Source organism: Notamacropus eugenii, chromosome 2 (genome assembly GCF_028372415.1).
Source record: "Notamacropus eugenii isolate mMacEug1 chromosome 2, mMacEug1.pri_v2, whole genome shotgun sequence".
NCBI lineage: Eukaryota > Metazoa > Chordata > Mammalia > Diprotodontia > Macropodidae > Notamacropus > Notamacropus eugenii.
The window spans coordinates 391958404-391984107 of NC_092873.1; the positions used below are offsets into that span (position 1 = coordinate 391958404).

The 25704-nt window shown below is 37.0% G+C and overlaps 1 protein-coding gene across 1 annotated transcript in view; it reads right to left on the minus strand.

The window, feature by feature from the left end:
- The window catches only part of PCNX2 (pecanex 2), a 395633-nt gene that overhangs the window by 228977 nt on the left and 140952 nt on the right, over positions 1 to 25704 (minus strand). The window lies entirely within an intron of this gene.

A 25704-nucleotide genomic window follows, 5' to 3' on the forward strand; every position in this document is an offset into this window, starting at 1 on the left:
TTTTATTCTATAATTGAACAGGTTACCTGTCCCTCCTAGCTCTGTGTCAACAATAAATGTGATAAGCATGGAATCCAAACCTTCATCCAAATCATCAATGAAAATGCTGAAAAGCCCAAATCCAAGGACAGATTCCTAGGGGAATCTACTAGCGATCTCTCCCTAAGATGATAATGATGAACTTGTCACTACCTCTGATATTCAAACAGCTCTGAATCCCTCTGAATCTAGGTCATATCTCTTCATCTTATCCACAAAGACATTATGAGAGACTTTGCTAAATACCCTTTCTGAAATATAGGATTAATAGTTCTATAGAATTCCACCAGCCTACGAAAAATAAAGAATAAGATTAGTCTGATATAGTCTGTGTTTGATGAATCTCTGCTGCAGTGTAATGATTGCTGTTTTCCTGTTAGAATGCCCAAAATTGTGGCCTCAATGATATTACATTTAAGTGCATCTGGCATTGACTGAATGACCAGACCCAAAGAGAACCCATTAACATGTCAGTGGAAGAAAGTCTCTAGCACACTCTAGCAGAGATTTACTTATCATTGGTTCTATGCTATTTGATATGTATATTAATGACACAGAAGGATGGATAGAGGGCATGCCTATCAAATTTTCAGATGACATAAAATTAGAAGGAATGGTTAAAACCTATCAAGGCAGAGCCAAAATTCAGAGATTTCAAGAGTCCAGAATGAAAGGAAGCAGGATATGGTAGATGAGGAAGAAGACTTGTAAGCAAAAAGATAGAGGTTCAAATCCTGATTCAGACACTTAGTAGCTATGTGATTCAAGGCAAGTCACTTAACCTCTCTGTGTCTGATTTTTCTCATCTGTAAAATGAAGGATTTAGGTTCAATGGCCTTCTAATTTCCTTTTTTTTTTTTTACTTCTAAATCTATAATTCTATGATCTAATGAAATTAAATTGAATAGGGATAAGTACAAAGGCCTACAGCTGGGTTAAAAAAATGCACAGATGCAGAAGTGGGAAGAATGATAACATAGATCTAGATAATATAGAACTAGATAATATTTTTATGAGAAAACTCTGTAGTTCATGGGGTTAGCAATCTGAAAGCTCAAAATAAGTGAACAGTATAACTTGGGAGCACACCAAACTAACACTAACTTGGGCTGAAATAAGGAAGTAATAGCATTTAATACCGGGGAGGGAATAGTTTTACTGAATTTTGCCTTATTCAGACTAAATCTGGAGTACTGTGTTCAGGGTTGAATGGCACACTTTAGGAAGGACATTGCAAAACCAGAACATATCCAAAGGATGGGTATCAGCAAAAGAGGACCTTCAAGATCATGCCATGTAAGAAACTGTTGAAGGAATAGGGAGAGTTAGCTTAGAGAAGAGGATGTTTAGGGGAATTGTCTTATGATGCTTGCAGGTCTGTAATGTGAGAGAGTAATTACTTGTGTCCTATTCGGCGTTAGGAGGCAGAACTGAGACCCAAAGGTAGAAATGAAGAGAGATTTCAGCTTGATTTAAGGGAAAACTTTCTTCTAATAGAGGTCTTCTAGCAAAACCTGGAGGAGCACTGGTCAATTATGCAATTCTATTTATGCTATTATTTTATTTAGGTATGGGTGGTTCTGTGGATTAGAGCACCAGGCCTGAAGTCAGGAAGACTCAATTTCCTGAGTTCAAATCTGACCTCAAACACTTATTAGCTGTGTGACCTTGGACAAGTCACTTAACCCTGTTTGCCTCAGTTCTCTCATTTGTAAAATGGGCTGGAGAAGGAATGGCAAATCACTCCCGTATCTCTGCCAAGAAATACCCAAGTTGGGTCATGAGGAGTCAGACACATCTGAAAAAACTGAACAACAGAGAGTGGATTTGGATGACCTCCACACTCTCTTTCATCTCTATGATTCTGTGTACGAAGAAGACAAAATGGCAGGCCTCATTTTCAGAAAGGGAAGTTATATGCTCCTAGAGAAACAGAAATTGCATTCCTTCAATCCAAATGTATTCATCATGGAATGCTATCTTTTGACAAGATGATAGATTACCATATCAAGTCTCTAAATTTCAGGCTTATCCTTTTCCTTCCTCCCACACTTGGATCCATGTGAAAGGAGACTCGGCCAAGAAAATTAAGGAGAGAATAAAATACTGGTGTATAAAGCAAATGAAGACTGGATAGTATAATATGATTAAAATAGTAGTAACACTGTAAGATTAAAAAATAATATAGTTTAAATGGGCTCTTTTCACCATTAGATAATACAATCCAAAAATATATATGTTGTTTTGAAATATGTCTCAACCTCTTCTATCTTTATGCTATTTTATTTCATTTTCTTTGTATATCATGTACTCTTTCAGTTCTTCATTTGCCAACTAGATTGAAAGCTCCCTGAAAGCAAATTTTTGGCAAATATGCCTTTCCCATTTCTACTCCCAATCCAAGCCTAGCACAGAGCTATACAGCTGATGATGCTCAACAAATTCTTGAGTATGGAATTTTCCTTCTATTATATCTTAATGCTTTTTGCTTCTCTGACATGCTTTTCTGGTTTCCTTCTTTGTCAGATAAATTATATCCCCCTTTCCTTACTTTCTTACTTTACTCTTACAAAATGAAAAGAAAAAAAACCACCATGAGACAAACCTTTAAACTCTTCCCCCCATTATTGTGTAAGATTCCTCACTCATTCTGTTGTGTCTTGATTTTTTAAAAGTGCTTTCTTTATATAATTTTGTTCTGTGATGCTTTCTAAATCAGAAACTCTCAAAGGCAAAGACTGCCTTTTCTTTAAAATGTGCCCGAGATGCAGTCTATGTACGTGTGCCCTTTAGACATTCAGCACCTACTCTTTGGTTGATACTGTAATTTAAGATTATTAGATTGCGTGGTTATTTCACACGCCCACAAATTACTCTCTTCAAAGACATTTCAATTATTTGAATATAAAGCAGAGATTCTTCATCTAGTGATCAATGCAAAGTCATTGGGACCCCAAATTAAATGTTTAATGATGGTCATCATTCCCAAAACATCAAAGGTCAACTTGATTAAATATGATTTCATCTTCATCTTGTTAGGTGAAATAAGTGAAATGATGAGAATTCAATATTTCTTAAGCCAAATCACATCAAAGAATTTTAAAATAAATATTTTCCACTTCAGTTAAATAATAAAAATCTCTTAAAAGTACCAGGTGTGGAAGGAAATGTCCTATGTAAAATGACATTTATGTTATGTTATGTTGTGGTTTACAGAGTTTCCCCCCACAACACTCTTATGATATAGATAGACAGCACAAGATTAACGGTTGTGCCCATTTTATAGATGAAGAAAGCTGATGGAGGGCTTGACCCTGGTTACCTCAGTTAGTGAATATTGAAGCAAAGATCAAAAAGTAGGTCTCCTCATCCAGTGGAATGATTATTGTATTTGACGTCAAAGGAACTAGGTTTGATTTCAGGCTCTGCTTCATACTACTTTTTGTGAGTTCCTTAGCACTATCTGATGCTAAATGTTCTTATCTATAAATTGACCTCTAAAGTCCAGATGACCTTCAAAGTGCCTTCAAGCTCTAAGTCTATGATCTAATCAATTCTAGGCCAGCACTCTTTCCATCAAATCAGGATATCTCTAATGAACTTGGACACAGTCTTCATTGGAGTAGCAAATGTACACACACGCACATATATGTACATATGTACACATATAAATATCTATACATATACACACATATCTATACACATCTTATATATATGTATATATATGCATATATATATGTATTAGATGATCTGTACATAAAACTAGTAAAATCCATGCTTTTAAAAATGTATTTAGATGGCAGAGCAGCAGTGGCACAGGGGATAACTCTATTCAAGCCTGGAGTCAGGAAAACCTGAGCCTAGTTTTACCTGTCCACTCTCCAAAATTCCATATTGCCTTTCATGAGTTACAGGACATAAGTAATTCAATAAAATAGTTCATTAACTAAACAGTGGTACACCAACTTTTCCATAGAATAGGTACATAACTGGGGCAATTAGGTTGCATAGTGCATAGAGCACTGGGCTTGGAATCAGGATGACTCATCTTCTTGAGTTCAAATATGGCCTCAGACACTACTAGCTGTGTGATCCTGCGCAAATCACTTTATCCTGCTTGCCTCAGTTTCTCATCTGTAAAATGACTTGAAGGAGGAAACAGTAAACCACTCTAATATATTTGTCAAGAAAACTCCAAATAGGGTCACAGAGAATCAGACATGACTGAATAACAATGACAAAAATGTATAATATACCTTTTTGGAATATTTTCTTACTATGCCAAATTATACACAATTTAATCTTATAATTCTCAGTATAAGGTAATCATCTGTTATCATTAGTCCTTTCTGGTATATGTCCTTTAGTACATTAGACTAAATCATTGTACTCATTCCTTCATACACGTGATATCTTTTATGCATAATCAATAGCTTAAGGATAAATTATTATAGATGAAAGATAGTGTACTCACAGGAGCAGGACAGAGGTAATGAATACATTTTTTTAATATAGTGGAGGCAAAGTAAATGCCACAATAGCATGTTTATTTCCTTGAGAAGTATGTTATGTAGCAGGTCTGGACACCACATTTCAAGTCTTGCTTTGCATGGTTTTTAGCCTGGATTCTTATGTCCATATGGATCATTACCTTAGGAATAGCCAGTTGTTTTTTTTTTTCCTGAGCTCTGACAGACTACAAAGTGGCAAGCCACCCGGATGGTCCTAGGTTCTTGACTGATAATTTGCCCTAGAGGTCCAATCCCTTGACTTGATCTATATAACACAAGAAGCAAATTTCCAATTCCAATGATTCTGGAATGACAAGGCAACTTAGAAATTATCGTGAATTCCTGCTCCATTTATGAAGTGGTGAGATTTAAGGCTCTTCTATCTGTAAATGGTAGCAGAGGATATTACAACTGGAAGAGAATTTAAAGGTCATTTAGTTTAATCCTCTGCTTTTATAGATGAAGAAACTGAGACTCACCCAGGTTAGAATGATGTGTATGAGGTATATAACAGGACCAGAGTTTTCCTTGATTTCCATGACTACCCTGACTCTTCCCTCTAATTCATCCCAATTGGCCTCATCTTCCCTATGCAACTTCCTGGTCTGGAGGCATAATGGGTCCCAACTATATGTACTCAGGGCCTGTCAGTCTCACTAGGTGGCTGAGACCATGAAAGTCATCATACCAAGATGACTGATCAAACGCACTCCTAGTTGAAGAAGAGATGTGCTATGTCCAGAAAAATCTGCCACTGAATCTTCATTGCACATCCTTGCTGTTAGGGCAATGTAAACTTCCTCCTTTGATCAATGACTCACAATTGCCCCATTTCTTCCCAACATGGAACCTGAACTAAGAGGGTGCTGGGATTAGAGGTGTGGCAATAACAAGGTCACATAGATAGTTATAAGCAAAGCTAGAATTAAAAGCACTATAATTCCCTGGGAGCACCAATGGCCTTCTCATACTGTTCTCTGATTCTAGAAAGATACTGGTCAGTGTCTTTTGAAGGAACTTCATCAAAACATTATGAATTATAAACTCCTAGAGTTATGGTACAAGAGCAAAGATTTTTAACCTGGAATCTATCAGCTTGTTTAAAAATTTGGCTTGATTTTTAATGTTTAATTGTTTTCCTTTGTAACCCTTTATATCATATTTATTATATGTATTTAAAAACAACATTCTGAGAACAGATCCATAGGATTCACCAAAAAAGGGGTCCATAACACAAAAATGAGTTAAGAACTCTTGCACCAAAGTGTAGCCTGCTGGGTGTGACCTTAAGCCTCCTTCTCTCATTAACTTCCTTCCAGGGGCCTCCACTGTGGGGATGGGACAAGTCCTTGTTTTATTTCATCCCCAATGTGCTTCTGATTCTTGCTTCACCACCATTTCTCTAGCAGGGAGCTTCCTCCCCTCCTTTTCCCAGGATTACCTTTCTTTTAGCTTATATTTTTATTCCTAGTCCTTAACAAAGTTCAAAGCACATAGTAAACAGTTAATAAATGCATATTTTTTTGCCTATAGGATTGAACAGATAAAAGGAAAGACTAAGGAGCTTCAAGATCTTGACATTATAAAAGTGCAATCTACTTTAATAAAATGTGATGTAACGTGGTAACTGGTGAATGAGAGCCCAGGGTCTGGGCATGCTTCAAGGGTCAGGTCTGTACTGTGTACCTCTTAAAAATGTCTTCGAAAAATTATTTATAAATGTGTTAGGATTATTTACGTATATTTATATGTTAAATCTTCAAAAGAAGATTTCTTTAAAGAATACGTTTCCCTAATACATTATCAATTTTTGTTTATCTTAATATGAAGTTGGGAGTAGAAAGGTAGGTAAAGAAATTTAAAGCTTAGGTATTAGGAGATCTTGCCAACTGAAGTTCAAGTAGAGGTAAAGAAAAGATATTTCTGAAAATTAATGGGAAAATGTGATTTAACTTACAAAAAAATCAAGGATATATTCATTTTTAAAATAAGATAATATTAATATCTTTAGTTAGGGCAGTTAGATAGTACAGTAGACATAGCACTGGGCTGGAATCAGGAAGACTCATCTCATGAATTCAAATTAGCTATGTGATCCTGAGACGAGAGAGAGAGAGAGAGAGAGAGAGAGAGAGAGAGAGGAGAGAGAGAGAGAAGGAGAGAGAGAGAGAGAGAGAGAGAGAGAGAGAGAGACAGAGAGACAGAGAGATGGAGACAGGAATATTGTGAGAGAGTATATTCATTCTGCTCCAGGACATAAAGGTTTTAAAACCACTATTAAGGGACCCAACCAACCTATTTGGTTCTCAGCTGCTTTCAGTCAAGGTAAATTTGGTGAATTGAAAGCCAAAGTTCTTAGCTCATTGTAAGCAAGACAACAACTTCATGTTCACAGAAGAACAGGATGACAAAGAGGACAGGAAGGAATGGAAGGAGTATTGTCTCACTGATGCAGCAAATGCTTTCAGGCAAAGAGTATCATCTCATCGAGGGGTTCTGGAATCAGTAGAACCTTTAAGGAGCAGGAAAGTGCAAGATCGCCCAAAGGTAGAAAATAGTGATAGTGAAAGGACTAATATAAAACGTCAATAGTTTCACCATTGTAAAAAACAGAATGTACTGGGTTTCAAAGTAATATAGACTTGTTCTTCATGAATGAGTAAGGCTATATCTCTGCACAAGACCAGTCGGATGACTTTATGAAAAACAAAATGAATGAGAAATGGGTAAAGGTTATGAGGACTGAATAAAAGCAGCATTTATTTTTCAACTTGTATACTGACAAAGCATTGATGCATACTTGTAAACTTCCCCAAAGTCATACTTCTCTTAATGGCCATTATATGTTAGGTTAAGACTGAGCATGAAAGTTAGTAGAAATGAAGGATTTTTCTAGTTCAGGCATGCATTTATTTTCCTTCCAACGACCTTTTTATAAAATGTCTCTCATGTCCCTCTTCCTTTCCATTTTCCACCTCAAATTCTTTGGACCTTTTAGGTTCAGCAACATTGTGATATATTCATGCTTTGAAGATCTGCTTTTGTGTTTTAATCACGATTGTTATCATTATTATAAAAATAAAAGAAAGTTGTTTTTTTTTCATCTTTTACACCTTCCCTGGTATAGGGAATTCACTACCAATACAGGTTGGTCAGCATCTTCTAACTGTTGATTAGTAAAGGGACTTGCCCAGGGTCACACACAAATGTTAGCTATTGTCTAACTCCCCTGGTCACAGAAGAGGAAATGGATTTAAGCTTCAGCATATGAAATTTTAATTAAATACTTGAAGGACTTTCTTGATATTCTGAAACTGGTAGTAGCTAAATAATAAGGTAGATAAGCCAGGAAAGCAGAATTTCTTTTGCTGAAAGTCTTTACAAATAGGGCATACATCAGCCTTGGGTAGCTTAAGTAACTTAACTGAGACGGGAGTGAAGACCAGAGACCCTTAGTCGTTCCTTCTTGCCCTGTAATTACACTGGACATAAATATGTCACTACTTGATAGTTCCAAAAATTTTAAAACTGAAACTAAAACTTCTATTATCTTAGCTGTCGTTTAGTCATTTTTCAGTTATGTCTGACTCTCTGTGACCCCATATGCAGTTGTTGTTTTTAGCAAAGATATTGGAGTGGCTTGCCATTTTCTGTTCTAGCTCATTGTACAGATGAGGAAACTGAGGCAAACAGGGTTAAGTGACTCACCCATGGTCACACAGCTAGTAAGTGTCTGAGGCTGGATTTGAATTCATGAAGATGAGTCTTCCTGATCTAAGTCCAGTGCTGTATTCATTGTACTACCAAGCTGTCCCATTATCTTAATACAGTTACTTAATATTTAAATATATATTATGTGTATGTCTGTGTATATATGTATATATATGTGTGTCTATGTTTGCATATATATGTTTATGTGTGTGTATATGAAAGGGACATCATAAATATTCTTTTTCCTGGATCTCTGATTTCACTCTCTTTCATCCTGACCCAACCAACCATGCCCAAGTCAATTTCATGGCATGTCACAGCACCTGCCTCCCTGAACCTCCCTGTTCTGACTCGGCCTCTTGCTTTCTGACTTAAGCCTTGATAATATCCATGAAATCAATAATACTGTTTCTCCAAAGGACTCAATAATTTGTCCTATAACTCTATTCATCATCCCTCTGACTTCCCTGATGAAAACACTCCTCCTAGTTCACTCCCCTTTGCATGTTTTCTTTTTTTCTTTTTTTATCTTTTTTTTATTTTAGACTTAAATATGAAGACTTAAGTATGCAGTAACAAAAGAAAAGGAAACATTATGAAGTTAAACATAAAATAAGAAAAGAAAAAAAAACATGTCATGAGCACAGCAGAATGTAAGAGAAGATTCAAAATATATAACAATAAATCTCCATATCAAGAAAGTCTGTACAATGGGGTATAGAAATCCATCTTGCTCTACAGGAAAACAGAAAGAGAAGGGATAAGAGAAGAGTAGGGGTGATAGAAGGGAGGGCAGTTTGGGGAAAGGGGTAATCAGAATGCACCCTCTCTTGTGGTAGGGGAGGGGAGAGATGGGGAGAAATTGTGGAAATCGAAATCTTGTGAAAATGCATTTTGAAAACTAAAATTAAATAAATTTTAAAAATAAATAAATGAAAAGAAAGCCTATATAATAAATACTATGTGTTGTATTGAGAGTTTTACATGTTATCTTCTGCTATTAGAATGGCAGTTCATTGAAGGCAAAGACTGTCTTGTTTGCTTCATCCCCAGTAAACAGCACAGATCTTAGCACACAGTAAATACTTAAATACACGCCTTTTTTATCCACTCCTCTTTGATTGTTTTACATGTTGTGGGGATTGGAAGCTCAATTCCGTGTGGACAGTCTCGGGCGGGTAAAGGTGGGAGCTTCTAAATCTTAGAGCTCTCACGAGACCCCCCCAGGAAACGGCAGGGGATCAAGGTGAACCGAGCTATCTCAAGTATTTCCGCCTCTCCCCGGGAGATACGTGATGGGTGGAGTCTCCCTGCCCTCGAGGTCGTCCCAGATCTGGGCACACTATTGTTATCTAACAGCACGGTATTTAGATGCAAACTGTGTGGCTGAAGGTTAAGTAGGATTGAAGAAGCCTGAAAGCTCTCTTAGTACGTGAGGAGCCAAGAGGACAGTAGGCTCCGCTTCTCTTCTTTCCTCTCTCCCCTCCCCCTCTCTCCCCGCTTGTACTTCTACTTCCAATCCCTTAAGATCTTAGCCTCCTTAGGAAATCTCCCCCTCTTCCTCCTAAGGAAGACTCCCCTGCACTTGTAACTAGACCCTGAAATAAAGCTCAACCCTTGTTCGACTCTGGAACGTCCTTTCTCTCATATGAGCATCCAGTTTTGGCCAACCGAAGACCTCGGAGGTGAGGTAAGAAGACTCGGGTAGCCCACACAGGCCTCTAGGCCTGGCAACATGTCTATTCTACAATGATTAAAAAGTCAGTTTAGTGCTCTTATCTATCCCAGTTACATTTTATATATATTAATGCCTGTTCTGAGCTGATGCTCTGGGAAATTCATACTGAAGTTGACAAATAGACAGGAAGTAGACATTTCTAAAAGGACTAATAAATCTTACAGAGTGTCAAGTTAGAGAGCTGGTGCTTAAACAAAAACGTATTTGAGGATATTTGGGTACCTTTATTTGTTTTTTTTTTTTTCTGTTTGGGGAGAGGAAGTGTTGCATTTGAGGACCGAGACCATGACTGACCTGAAGTTGGATTCTTAAAGAAAATTATATCTAAAAAAGTTGCTTCCTTATAGTGTATAGCTTAAAAGACTTTAACTCAAAAAAATTTTTGTTTCAACGTTCAAGACTTTATGAGGAGAAATAGAATGGACATGCGGACCCAAACAATCCCAGTGTCACTACAAGAATTTTTTCTGATAGTTTTTTTTCTTTTCAGTGCATTTATGACTAATGTACTTTTGTTACCTTAACAATTTGCACAGATTTTCTCCCTTCTATCCCCACTTTGCTAAATATAGCATAGAATGAAATATGCATACATGTGTATATATACATATATGCATATCTAAATAGGTTTGTGTATTTCCATATGCATAAATATACATACATATGTATGTATAAATATACATGCATACTGGGCAGCTAAGTGGTACAGCGGCTAGAATGCTGGGCCTGGAGTCAGAAAGATTTGAATTCATTTCCAGGCTCTCTATCTGTGTGACACTGGGAAAATCATTTAACCCTGTTTGCCTCAGTTTTCTCATCTGTAAAGTGAACTGGAGAAGGAAATGGCAAACCACTCCAGCATCTTTGCCAGGAAAACCCCAAATGGGGCCATAAAGAGTCAGACATAACTGAAATGACTGAACAAAATATATGTGCACAGACATATATGTGTATAAATATATACATTTAGATATATATTTATGTATATCTTCTCTGACTCTAGAATTGAGAAATAAAATTATATGTATGCATATTTAAATTCAAGAGCTATGGTGATAGCTGTTATTTTAAACATAGTTATAAAAATCCATATGTAAGAAAATGTTTGAGAGGGAGATATAGTTTTAAACAATTTATCATCTACTAATAATGAAGTCTATAATATTTGACAGTTCTCTTCAAAATTAACATTCCTAATTGCTCTGCGATGGGTCTCAAGAGCCTCAGAATTGGGAATGATATAAAGTGATGAGTGTTGGCTCCAGAAAACCCCCATGGGCAGTGAAATGTTTTTATGTAGTGGAAATGAAACTCTTATAGTCCTAGAATTTTACAGTAAGTTTGATATGCATCTTCAAATTATGTTGATTTAACATATAGATTAGTATAGTTTTGTTTAATAACACTTTGAGAAAAGAACCATATCTTCGAAGAGAATCTAATTTTTTTGTATTATTCCTGAGAAATTATAGATATTTATTTGTTGAAATTTACTGCCCAAAAAATTCAAATTTTAATTATTTAATAATACCAGGAGGTCAAATTCTCATTTTACTGTGTATCTCATATCAATTTTTAATGAGTTCTTTAAAAAGAAAGAAAAGGAAAGGAAAAGTATATCCCTTCACCAAATAACTAAAGGTACATTTTTGAGTTGCATATCTTCGCATTTACTACAATTTGGAAGATCTACCCCAAGAATAAATTCATTTTTAAGCTAAGAACATATGAAGATAATTTTCCATAAAGATTCAGTCATACAGGAATCGAGTGTAACTCGACTACTTTGTTGACGGGCGCCATAGTTCACACAAATTTCACATGAACCATGCTGGCTCCTGCTAAGTCTCAGCTAAGATTCCATCTTCTCCAGGCAGCCCTTCTCAATCCCCCCATAGTTTAGTTCCTTACCGGTACTGATGATTTTCAGTTTAACCTTTGTGTTGCTTGTTTATATATGATTATTTGCATGTTATTTAGATTATATCTACATACATATAAACATACATACATGTATATCTTTTTACCTTTCTTTGTATCCCTAGAGTTTAGCATAGTGATTCCTACATAGTAGGCACTTCATACATATATGTATATGACTGTACGTATGTGTGGGCAATTCAAGAGATATTCTGATTACAGGATAACTGACATTTACATAGATTTTTTTGCATGCTTTCTATCATTTAATCCTCAAACACAAAGTAAGTATTTGACCAAGGTAAGTACTATTACTTCCCCCATTTTACAAATATGGAAACTGAAGCTCATAGGGACTGTCAATTACCTACGATGACACCGCTAATGATCGTTTGAGGCATGATTCTAACCTAGATCTTCGCGACTCCAAAACTCAGTGTTCTTCCTACACCTCTCAGCTACTTCTTCTCTTTTCTCAGAGAAGGCTTTTCTTGGCCTCTTCTCTCTTCCCTTTTTGTTTTAATCCTTATTTAAACAAAATATCAACACTGACTTTATAGATGGGTATGAGTCAAGAATAATTATATGTTTGTGTTTGTGATTGTATTTTTCACAATACTAGGGAGAGAATACAGAGATGTCTTCTCATATTAAGAATAGAGAGTTTCCTCATGGTCTTACACTGAATGTTCCCTTAAAGATACATATACACAAACAACATGGTACAAGTCAATAGGTTATCAGTGTTCTATTGCAACAGGTGCTCTAGGAGATGAAATGAAGGAAAGATCATATTTATATGTTGCAACAGCATCTTCCTGTCTACTCCAAGCCTTTTAGAGACATAGCCATCTTTCTACTAACCACCCAGATTCAGTCATTCTTGTACTCCACCACTTCAAGTACCCTCTTACTGTCCTCTAACTACCTTTTCAAATTAAGTCAATTACAAAACCCTACCAATACTTTCTCTATAATATCTCAAGGATTTATGTCTTCTTCTATGTTCTCACTACTAAAGTACTCATCTAGATTTTACTTTGTCTAACTTGAAATTTTTTTTATAACAATCCATATGTCAGGGGCAGCTAGGGGGAGCAGCAGGCATAGTGCCAGGTCTGGAGTCAAGAAGACTCATCTATGTGAGTTCAAATCTGGTCTCAGACACTTACTAGCTATGTGACCCTGGGCAAGTCACTTAACCTTGTTTTCCTCAGTTCTTTATCTGCAAAATAAGCTGGAAGAGGAAACAGCAAACTACTATTGCACCTTCACCAAGAAAACCCCAAATGGGATCACAGAGTCTCTGAAACCTGTTTGCTTCCATTTTCTCATCTGTGAAATAAAATGAAGAAGGAAATGTCAAACCACTCCAGTGTCTTTGTCAAGAAAACCCTGGTCAGACACGACTGAATTACTGAAGAAGAACAACAAATACGTATGTCTCCATTTCTTTCCCTTAGCTAACGCCACCTACTATTCCCACCTAATTCACCTTAAATCCTGCTGACAAAATCTCTAGGAGTGGGTTTTTCTTTGTTTTTTTAAATGAGGGGTTTGACTATCTAAGATCACTTCCAGATCGAAATCCTATGATTCTAGTGGGCATTTGTCTGTAGCTTATGGGGCTACCCACATTCTTTCTACTTCCATAGGAGACAGAACAAACATTGAGAGAGTAGTAATGTGTTACTGTTCTTGAAAATCCTGCCCAGTAGCGTGGTGTCATGAGAAGAAGCCCAGCTTGCTTGATGCTAAAGTCTAACTTCATCAAGCCCTATTGCTAATGGGTCCTAAAAGACTCATAAAAACACATTTAAAGAGCCCTTTTCCTCAAGGTATCAATCAACATCAACATATATATGTTTCAAATTCCTTAACCAAATGTTGCCACCTTTCAAGGTGTGTATGATTAAAGGTAAACCACTCATTACTATTTTTGCTCAGTCATCTTCCACCTAAAGACGAGGAACAATCCATCTTTGTGGGTGGATTGTTTTATGGCTTTGAAGTCATTGCTTCTCTGAAAATCTCTGCTTTTAAACAGGGCTTGATCCCCATTAGTCTTTTATGACTGTGTGTGTGTTTGTCCTTTGTTGCTGAAAACCATGCCATTAGAGAAATAATAACATGACTTGCACTTGACTTTATTTTGAGTGAGGGAGGGCTGTGCAGGTCATCAGCCTCACTTCTCCAGAATCGTCTGAATCCAGTGACCAGATATTCGTCACGATGACTGGAGATGACCCAGGATGAGGCAATTGGGGTTAAGTGACTTGCCCGAGGTCACACACTAGTGAGTGTCAAGTGTCTGAGGTGAGATCTGAACTCAGGTCCTCCTGACTCCTGCACTGGTGCTCTATCCACTGCACCACCTAGCTGCCCCTTTTATGACGATAGCACAATGTTGTCATCACATGGCAGAAGCAGAACAGACATTTTCAAACTTTTCAGAATCATAGATGTATGCTAAAAAGAAATAAAAAGTTTTCAAAACATCATTCAAATGGTTGTCTCAAATAGCCAATCAATAAACCAGTATTTATTGAACAGTTATTATGTGATAGATGTTGAACATCTACATACAAAAATGAAAACATTCCTGCCTTTGAGGATTTTATATTCTATGGGGGAAGACAACATACACCTATATAAGCATATGCTAGATATATGCAAAATAAATCTAAGGTAATTTCACGAAGGAGAGGCAGTAGACAGAGAACTGGGTCCTAAGCCAAGAAAACCTGGATTCAGAAACTGCTTCTGACACATGCTGATTGGATGATTATTGGCAAATCACTTAGCTTTTCAGCATTTTAAGCAACTATCCAAGACTATGAGTTGCAGGCAGGTGCAAAGTTGCATTGGTGGAGGAAATCTGCTCCCTTGAGAATTCTTAGGTCTGGTCCCTATCTCTAATATTTTCAGGGGGAGAGGGAAAGGGAAGCACAAGAAATTGGGATGATCACGAAAGGCTTCATGTAAAAGTTAACACTTGAGCTCAGCTTTAATGAGAGATTCTAAGATGCATTTCAGGCACAGGGAACAGCCAGAGCAAAGGCACAGGGGTAAGAAATAGTGTCACGTATGAGGAAAAACAAGGCAAACATGGTGGGATTGAAGAGAAATAATGTATAAAAAGGCTCGAAAGGTAGTCTGGGATTAGATCGTGAAGGGCTTTAATTAACAAACAACAGAATTTCTACTCAAAGGATAATATATATTTGTACTTCAAACTGAAACCAGCTTATAGTCAAATTATATTGATTATAATATTATAATATATTATATACAGTATATTATAATATACAACATATCAAAATATATTGATCTCACATATTGTTTAAGATAATAATAATAATATGTATATTTTAAGGGTAGTAAAGTTGGGAATAAAAGTTGTTATTGGGATTGTGATAAAATTAGTTCTTTTTATGTTGCTTCTTATCTGGGTCAGGGTAAAAACAAAGGTAATACATTTTCCAACTCCAGTGGTCACACTTACACCATTTGTTTTCTGGCCTACTTCTTCACTGACCTGTGGAACAAATGCATTTCTGGGAGGGTAACAGTATCACTTGGAAACAGAAGAAGAGAAAGGAGATGGATTTAGAAATACTATCCTTCTTGTGAACTTAAAATATGGAAAAATTTCAGCTGTTTCACAAAAGTACCTAACAACCTTCCATTTGTACATCCCCCATAGAAGCCTGGCAAGCTTTCACAGAACCCTAGGTTCCTTCCAAACACAGTATGAAAAATAAGTTCCTGAGGAAAAGAGGTTTGGATTGTATTTGCTCTGTCCAAGGTCTTTCCATTGACTTTCCAATTATATATTTTATATGTACATTGTTTGTATTTTGTCTCTACCCATTAAAATATGAGCTCTTGAGGACAAGGACAAGGACCATGTTCTTGCCTTCTCAAAGAAATGCCCAGCACTTAGCACAATGGCTGGTGGATAGTAAGTGCTTAATAAAAGCTTATTGATCGACTTCAAGGTCACCAGTGGTCTATTCACCAATATAAATGGTGCTTTCTTCTTCCTATAGATAAGCATCTCATCAGATCAACTACCGAATGATGAATTTTTCAGTCACATCAATTCACAAAGACAATTTCCTAAGGCACAGTGGAGCTGTGATCTCTGTTTGGGAAAGGAGACCCTACATTAACAAAAATACAGATCTATAATGTGCTGAAGTTTTGAAATATTTCTTCGTTTCTATCTTCATCTTCCTCAACCAATAGCATTGGTCACTCTTGATGGTATCCTCTGTCTAGATAGTTTCCTCTACCTTGGTTTCCATAACACTTCTTTTTTCATGCTTCTCTCCCTGTACTCCAACACATTTTCCTCTTTCCTCTGTGCATTTATTTTCATACCTTAAACATAGATATCTCCCACGGTTCTGTTCTTTACCCTCTCCTTTTCTCTCTATATTCTTGACCCTGATGTCCTGATCCAATCCCACGTCTACAGTTCTCAACTTTATCTATAGCAGAAGACAAAATCTAGATGACCCTCAAATCTTCTATCACTTCCAACATGTCATAAAAGCTCCATTTCCATATTTCCAGCTGTGGTTAATGGATAACATCAGTTAATGTCCTGTTAGTAAATCAAACTTAGAATTTACAAAGTAAACATCACATAGTGGACAGTAAAAAAAAAAACAAAACCCACTAGATTTTGCCCCCAAATACCTGACTCTGGCTCTTCTACTTTTACTTGTGAATCCTTGGGCAAGTGGTCTAATTTCTCTGTGTCTCAATTTCCTTGTCTTAAAATAAGAGAATTGGTCTGATGCTGCTTTGTGACCTTGAACAAGTCACTTTAAATTATCTGGGCCTCTGTTGTTTCACATATAAAATGAGAGCATTGGACTAAGTGATATTTGAGGGATCTTTAAGCTTTAGATCTCTGATCCTATCACTGGATAATCTCCAAGATGCTCATTTGCTCTAAATCCTATGTTCCTGCCCAGTTCGGTCCCTCTCCTTTACAGGTTCATCTCTGTTAGGAGTGACACCACCCACCCACTAATCTAGGCTCAAAATCTCAGAGTTATTTTGACCTTTTCTCCTCTCTCTTATCTCCAATATCCAATCAGTTGCCAAGTTCTGTTTATTCTACTTTTCAAGGTATCGCTGAAACCTACCCTCCTCCTTCCACCACATTTCCTTTCCCTAGTTTAGGCCCTCATTGACTTTCACCTGGACATTTGTAATGCATTCTAATTAATTTTCCTGCCTCCTACTTTTCCTCACTCATTAATACATCCTTCACAATACCTTCTAGTTCTGGTCATGACTCAATGATCATAATTGCAACTCTGCTAAAAACTAAATAAAATAATTTATGGTTCTCTTTTGACTATCGAATAAAGTATAAATTTCTTATACATGCAAAACTCTCACAATCTAGTTTTTAGAGTTATTTTGAACCATTCCTCTTATTGTCTCAGTGTCTTTGCTCATGCTTGGAATGGACTCCCACCTGAATCTAATATCTCAGACTGGTAGAGACCATCAGCCTTTCCCAGATTCAATCAATGCCATGTCTTTATCCAAATTCAGTGATTTTTTTTTCAAATTTCTTGTAATAATTTGCTTGGAAGCATAGTATCCAGCTTGTAGTACTAATCTGGCACCGAAGATGTTTAATGTATGCTTTTAGAGGGATTGCACTTCTATTTTGCATTAATTGCATTTCTTTAAATTACTAACTTATACATGTTTTATCCTCCTGTAAAACTGCAATCTTTTTGAGGGCAGAGATTCTACTTTAGTTCATCTTTGCATTACCAGTGTCTAGCACAGTTGACTCCTTTTAAGTGCTAATTAATATTACTGAATTGAAGTTAAGATGTTTGGTTTCTAGTTTCAGCTCTGCTATGATTCATCTGGTGATGTTGTTCAAGTAACCTCTCTGGGTTTCAGTTTCCTCGTTGCCCAAGGACAGCAGGAGGTTCATAACTTCTATTATTTCTTCTAGCTCTGACAAGTTTCTAGTTCTATGACAGCAGTTTGCTTTGCTTTACTTTGGTTAACAGCCTTATTCTGTAGTTCTCATACATTATTAAGTACAGGGAAGGCTTCTCATTAATAACTGTTAATGAAGCTTAATAATAATAAAGAAGGCACATGATAGTGGATAGACTGAGGAACACTTGAGTTCAAGTCCACCTCTGATACTTTGTGATTTCTGACTAGTGATTCAATCTCTATGCGTCCCAAGAATATGCCTAGGATTTAAATAATAAGCAGGTTTTAATTCATATTGGTTAAGGTCATTTCCATATTGAAATTTCCTCTCCTTAATCAAATCTAACTTCCTTTTAATAAAGCTTAACAATGTCAAATTATAAGAATGCTTTAAAATATAATCTCTTAATAAGCTAAAATGATAGTAACAACTACTTTAAAGTCTGAAGAGTGTTGCATATACTTAATCTCATAGAAAACATGATTCACTCAGGCACAAAGAAAGTACAACTAATTACTAAATCTCCCTCCAGGGGGACAAATATGCCAGTTGTTTCCATATATCACTGTCCAATACACAAGTCAATCAGGGACTCTATTTTCCTGTTCCACACTACAAACGTGGAAGAAGGAAAAAAAAGGCACATGAAATTAAATGACAACTAATTTGCGTTTACTAATTAACATTCTGGAAAGCAAAATTAACTCACAACCCTTCAGTCTGGTTCTAAGTTTATTAACCTACAAAGCTATTTTCAGCAACCAATAATAAACAAATGGTGATGAATAAAGAAACCCAGACAGGCTACAGAAATCTCTTAGGTAAGGTATAGAACATGTTGTGATAGCTCACTAGAGCCCACCATCCTAAGGCAGTTGAAAACACAGCAGCCAATCAACTTACTGAAGTCAAAGAATAAGCAGTAAAGGCATAATAAGTGCATCGTTAAGTATGAAGGGAGATCACAGCTCCTGGTTCGGGTACATTAAGCTAAAGAGCGCCTTTTATCCATCTCCCCCCCAAAAATCTGCCAATTTGCTAGCCATTTTTACACAACTCAACAGACTTCATACATGCTATATTTGAAAGGGAAATCAATCTGAGAATCCATTGGAAAATTCTCTGTGCTTAAAAAAAAAAAAGGAGCAGCAAAAGGACCAATTGGTCTGATCTCATGTGAAAATACAGCCCTCATTCTGTAGATTATAGAGAGATGTTAAGCATCTGTGGACTATATTACCTTAGGCTGGTGTAGTGGAAAGACCAGAGGATTTGGGATTCAGAAGAATCCCAAGAATGTTTTAAAATATAATCTCTTAATAAGCAATAATGATAGTAACAACTACTTTAAAGTCATTCCACTGCTCTGTTCCTCAGTTCTGTAATCTGGAAAATGTGGATAATAACATTTCTACTATCCACCACACATATTCATTGTGAAGAAAGCATCCTGCACAGCATGAAGTACTTCAGCATTGTGAAAAGTCATGTGGGCTACATGGTAATGGCATACTTGCTCCTATGTCAGTCAAGAGAGATAAGAACCTGTATTCAATGCCTTCCCCTTTATATCTCTCCTCCTTTATATCAAGGCCAAAGCTTCTAGATACACCATTAATCTCATGCCATTTTCTCCAGCAGACTGCCCCCACCATCATCCCCACACTTTCTAATCTTCTATCTCTCCCTATCTACTGGTGCCATGCCTGCTGCCTAAAAACATACCCCTGTATTCAAAATACCTTAAATACCTTAAAATATCCTCATTTGATCTCACCACTCCAGTTTTCATGGCATTTCTCTTTTCTGCTTCTCTTCCTGCTAGTCAGATTACTTTTTACTCTTTGCTAACTCTTCATTCAGGTAACTCTCACTAATCATGGGTGTCCCCCTGGGCTCTGGAATGGACTCTCTTTTTTCTCCCTCTAGGCAGCTAGGGGGTGCAGTGGGCCTGGAGTCAGGAAGACCTAGTTCAAGCCCCACCTAAGACACTTATTAGCTATGTGACCCTGGGAAAGTCACTTAACCTCTATTTGACTCAGTTTCCTCAACTGTAAAATAAGGAATAACTATCTCTTAGCATTGTTGTAAGGATCAAATGAAATAATATTTATAAAGTGCATAGCACAGTGCTTGACACATGGGCAATATATAAATGCTCATTCCCTTATCCCCTTCCTCATTACCTCATTTGATGATTTCATCAGTTCCCAGAGGTTCACTCATCATCTCTATCCAAATAATTCCCAGACCTACATATCCAGCTCTCTCCAGAGCTCTAGTTATATAGCACCGACTGCCTTTTGGACATCCCCAGCTGTATGTCTTATAAGCTCCTCAGACTCTATACATCTAAAACATAACTCATTATCTTTCCTTCCCAAAATGCTCTCTTTTTTTCAACTTCTCTATTGCTGTCAAAGGCATCACCTGCTTCCCAATCACCTGGGCTCAAAATCTGTGTCATCCTCAAGCCCTCACTCTGTCTCTTTCCATTTATCCAAACCACTGGTTCCATTTCAAGAAAATCTATATGATAAATACTATGTATTATTTTCAGTTTCCATTTACTTTATAATTTTCTCCTTCCTTCCCTCAAAGCTAAGCTTTCTTACAGCTTTAATGTGCTGTGTAAGTTTATCTCCTGGGCATCATAATCATCCTTCCTTTTTTCACACCGAAAGTTTTTTAACCTTTCTTCTAAAGGAAGATAACATTCTGAGTTGGGAGATCAGGTCAATCCTTTCTCCAAACATCTCCAGCGGAGACAGGCCCCCTCACTCCATTTCATGGTTTAACTGCAACACAAGTTTTGGACTGTGTTCATGACCACAAGTCCATCAAACAGAAAACTGCAGCCAATGACACAAAAATCCATGAAAGCACATCCCTTATCTTCATGGGGAACTTGAGCAATTTGAATGAATGAATGGAGAAACACTTATTAAGCTCTGGCTATGCATTAGGTGCTGGGCACCGGGAATACAGATATAGTTCTTGTTCTCATAAAAGTTACATTCTAAAGGGGGAAAGCATGCAGGAGAGTAATAGCCAAGTAGGGGTGTTTTGATATGGCAAGTCAGAGATAATAAGTAGAGTCATAAGGCAAAAGATTGACTTAGAATTGATATGATTACCTTGCCAGCACATACACAGACACACAGTCAACTCATACGTATCACAAGGGTCTTAGTTTTTGTGTCAATCTATTAATATTAGAACAAAAGGCAAGAGATAAACTAATAATTCCCAGTTTAGACATGTAAGTGAATGTTGGCCAAGTAAACATCAAGGATCAGTGTCCAAATATCATTTTGCTTAATTCCCAGAAGATTCATATGTATAATCCTGTCAGTTTTTCTAAGATTGAAGGTGGGGAGAATCAACCCAATACAAATTCATAACATACCTTTCTACATTAATACTAGTTCCAAATCTCTGATTCTGTGAGCATTCAATCAATAAGCATCTATTAAGAACCTCTTATGTGATAGGCAATGTGCCAGGCACTGAGGATTCCGAATTAAAAAAATAAAACAACCTTTGGTATCAGCTTATATTCTAACATAATCACCTATGCACCTCACAGATGCAATTTTAACCTATATAAATAATCTTATAATTTATGAATGCAGTTCTGATATTGCATTCTACATTGTTGAATATTTTGTAACATTGAGATTATTGGTATTATTTAGTTCTTGATTATCTAGCTTTATGGTTTTGTTGTTGCACAAACATTTTATTAAAAGACTAGTTCATCTTAGCAGTTTTTGTATTTCTACAAGACCCCTCTGAACACTACATGGGTAAGCCACACTCTACATATATATCCCCAAACAAATGCATTCCTGCCTGTAAACCTTTGCTTGCACTTTTCCAATGTCAAATATGTCCTCCCTTTCCTTCTTCATCTGAGCTGTTCTTTTGTTACCTGTATTTCTTGATGAGTCTGAGGCATGAAAATCTCCTAACTGATGGAGAGAATGTTGATACTATGCTGTATAATGGGAGAAGATGGTGGAAGAGATTTGAAGAGGAAAGACATTATTTCTTCAAGAGAGACATGTGTGGCTCCAGATTCTCTTTCTATCCCACTCCAGGTATGTGAATAGAAAAAGGTTGATTTTGGAAGCTGGAGACATGTAAGAGAAGCTGGCTGAGTCAAAGCTCCCTCATTTTCAGATTGTCTCTCTAGAAACTAAAGGGAATTTCTTCTCAGTTGAGATTAGGACCTCTGTTGGTTGAATTGAGATCTTATCTTGTTCCTATTGAAAGAACTCATTCACTCTGCTTATTTGTGATATAATCTATATAACTCTTTACTGCTTGCTATTTGTTTACATAAATAAACTTGCTCACTATTCATTATATGTGATGGTCAAAGAATATGAACATGCAGTTTTCAATTGAAGAAATTAAAGCTATCTATAGTCATATAAAAATGCAGTAAATCACTATTGATTAGAGAAATGAAAATCAAAACAACTCTGAAGTACCACTTCAGAGTCACTTCTATCAGATTGGCTAACATGACGAAACAGGAAAATGATAAATGTTGGAGAAGATATGGGAAAATTGGGACACTAATGCATTGTTAGTGGAGTTGTGAACTGATCCAATCATTCTGGACAGCAATTTAGAACTATGCCCAAAGGGCTATATAACTGTGCATACCCTTTGACCCAGCAACACCACTTCTAGGTCTGTATCCCAAAGAGATCATACAAAAAGAAAAAGGACCCACATGTACAAAAATATTTATAGGAGCTCTTTTTGTTGTGGCCAAGAATTAAAAATTGAGGCCATCAATTAGGGAATGGCTGAACAAGTTATGGTACTGGCTTGTTGTTGTCCTTCATTCTTGAAGAGGATCAAAACGATATCACCATGATAAAGTCAAGTTTCAATGTGTCTGACTGTGGCTAATCAGACCAATATGAGCTTGGAATGTTCTATCACAGATTGGGCACAGATAGTCCATGTGACCATAATGGGATGGATACTCAAAATTTGCACATCCTACATTTCCCTTGTGTTGTTTCAATTCTGCTTTGCTTATAGAGCACAGCACCCTTTATGATGTGGGCACACCATGCTGAGCTGTCCTGTGCCAGTGTCTCCCATCTCTTGAGAGAGACCTTGAGAGTGTCCTTGTATCACCTCTTCTAACCACCATGTGATTGCCTGCTCCATGAGAGTTCTCCATAAAATAGTCTTTTTTGCAAGTGTACATTTTGCATTCAAACAATGTGGCCAGCCCATCAGAAGCATAGTTTGAATGCTTGAAAGTTTAGTTCGAGCAGGGACCTTAGTATCTGGTATCTTATCCTGCCAGGTAATCTTCAGAATCTTCCTAAGACAGTTCAAATGGAAGCAATTCAGTTTCCTGGTATGGTGCTAGTAGACTGTCCATGTTTCACAGGCATAAAACAATGAGGTGAGCACAACGGCTCTGTAGACCTTCAGTTTGGTAGTCAGTCTAATACCTCTTCTGTCCCATACTTTTCTTCGGAGCCTAACAAACACTGAGCTAGTTCTGGCAATGCGTGTATCTACCTCATTGTCAACATGTATATCCCTGGAAAGTACACTACCAAGGTAAGTGAACTTACCCACAGCATTCAAAACTTTTTCATTTGTTATAACCAATGGTTCCACGTATGGATAGTGTGGTAGTGAGCTCCTGTTTTTTCTTGGGGTTAATTATTAGGCCAAAACTAGCACAGGCAGTAGAGAATTGATCCCTACTTTATTGCATCTCAGCTTCAGAGGCTGCATTGAGTGCACAATCATCTGCAAACAGAAAATCATGCACCAACACTCCCTCTACTTTGGTTTTGGCTTTTAGCCTTTTCAAATTGAAGAATTTACCATTAGTATGGTAGCTGACTTTGATGCCATGATCATCCTCATTAAAAGCATTTGACAACATGGCTGAAAACATCGTGCTAAAAAGCATGGGAGCAAGGACACAGCCCTATTTCACTCCTTTGATGACTAGGAAGGCCCAAGAGCATTGTCTACTATCCAGAACTGGGCAAGCATGCCATCATGAAACTGACATACAATACTGATGAACTTCTTTGAGCAATAAAATTTTGACATAATTTTCCATAAGCCCTCATGACTAACAGTGTCAAAGACCTTGTTCAGATCTATAAACATTGTGTATAAACCTCTGTTCTGCTCCTGGCATTTCTCCTGGAGTTGTTGGGCAGCAAACACTATATCGACTGTTCCTTGGTCTTTTCTGAAGTCACGTTGGCTCTTGGTAGATGACCATCTTCCAGGTGAAGGATCAGCCTATTAAGGAGGACTTTAGCATCAATCTTGCCAGCAAAGACTAAGAGAGAGACCCCCCCTGTGATTGTTGCAGGACAATCTATTTCCTTTACCTTTACAGAGATGGACAATGGAGGCATCCTTGAACTCCTGGGGGATAGCCTCCTCTTTTCATATAACCTGGAAAATTTAAGTCAGCTTTGAATGAGCAATGGTCCTCCTACCTTGTAAATCTCAGCTGGAATAGAATCAGCACCAGGTACTTTGCCACATGAAAGGACCCTAATGGCCCTCAAAATCTCTTCTTCAGTTGGTAGTTCAGCTAGGGAGGAGTTGACTTCAACCTGAGATAAATGGTCAGCATTGATTGATGACAGTTTGTTGAGAACACTATGGAAGTGTTCAGCCCATCTCTCTAGGATCATGTCCTTATCACTAATCAATGTGGCTCCATCAGCACTGAGTGGTTGTGATGCACCATAGCTTTCAAGGAATAAAAGCACTTTGGATTGTTATTATCTGCATAAAACTGAATTTCATCTGCCCTCTTAATGAGCCAGCAAGTCAAGTTTTTCTTGAACTTTACTTTTGATGGAATAAAATGCTGCCTTCTTGGAGATGAATGAACTATCCTGCTGATAAATCCTGTGGCAGGCAGACTTCAGAAAAACCTGGAATGACTTACATGAACTGACACTGAGTGAAGTGAGCAGAACCAGAACTCAGCCCACAGTAACAGCCACATTGTGCGATGACTAATTTTGATAGACTTAGCTCTTCTCAGCAACGCAAGGATCTAAGACAACTGTAAAAGACTCTTTTTGGACAATACTCTCCACAACCAGAAAAAGAACTATGGAGTCTGAATGCAGATGAAAGCATACTATTTGTTTGCTCTCATTCTCTCTCCCTCCCTCCCCCCCCCTCTCTCTTTCTTCTTTCTCATGGTTTCTCTCATAGATCTATTTCTTCTTTACAACATGGCTAATGTGAAAATATGTTTAAAATGAATGTATAAGTACAGCCTATATCAGATTGCATGCCATCTTGGGGAAGGGAAGGGGAGGGAGGGAGAGAAAACTGAGAACTCAAAATCTTACAGAAGTGAATGCTGAAAGTGAAAATTAAATAAATATATATTTTTAAAAGAATGATTTGGTCACATTCTCTGAGCATTTATCCATTGGAGAATATTTTTTGGTTTTATAAATTTTTATGATTTTTCTACATGTCTTGGATATTAGTTTTTTGCTGGAGATATCAGTAAATATGATGGTTTAGGATACAATCAGCTATTGATGATATCAAGACGTGTATTATGATTGAATATGTATAACCTATATCAAAGGGTGAGGGAAAGAAGAGAAAATGTAGAACTAATTTTTTTAATGAATGTTAAAAATTATCTTTACATCTCATTGGGGGAAAATGAAATATTATTTAAAAAGAGTAATCAGAGAAGTGTTTTATTTTTAAGCTACTGTATCCCTAGATCAACAGTGTTTAGGGGT